Below are 259 nucleotides of genomic sequence, written 5' to 3' on the forward strand. Positions count from 1 at the left end.
CACGAATGACAACCCCTGTGGTTAGGCAAGGAGTTAAAAGTTTAAACAGCAAAAATCCCATGGCTTGCTGTAGCTGAGCAAACCTCCTCCTTGGCCTCCTCCTCCACCGCCTCCTCCTCTGCCACCTTCTCCTCCTCCTCTTTTTTTGTTTTTATTCCTTTTTATTTTGGCTTCCGCTTCCACTTCCACCACCACCACCACCACCTCCTCCTCCTCCTCCTCCTCCTCGTCCCTCCCCTGTCCAACACTCTGGCTCCCA

Source organism: Anas platyrhynchos, chromosome 15 (genome assembly GCF_047663525.1).
Source record: "Anas platyrhynchos isolate ZD024472 breed Pekin duck chromosome 15, IASCAAS_PekinDuck_T2T, whole genome shotgun sequence".
Lineage (NCBI taxonomy): Eukaryota > Metazoa > Chordata > Aves > Anseriformes > Anatidae > Anas > Anas platyrhynchos.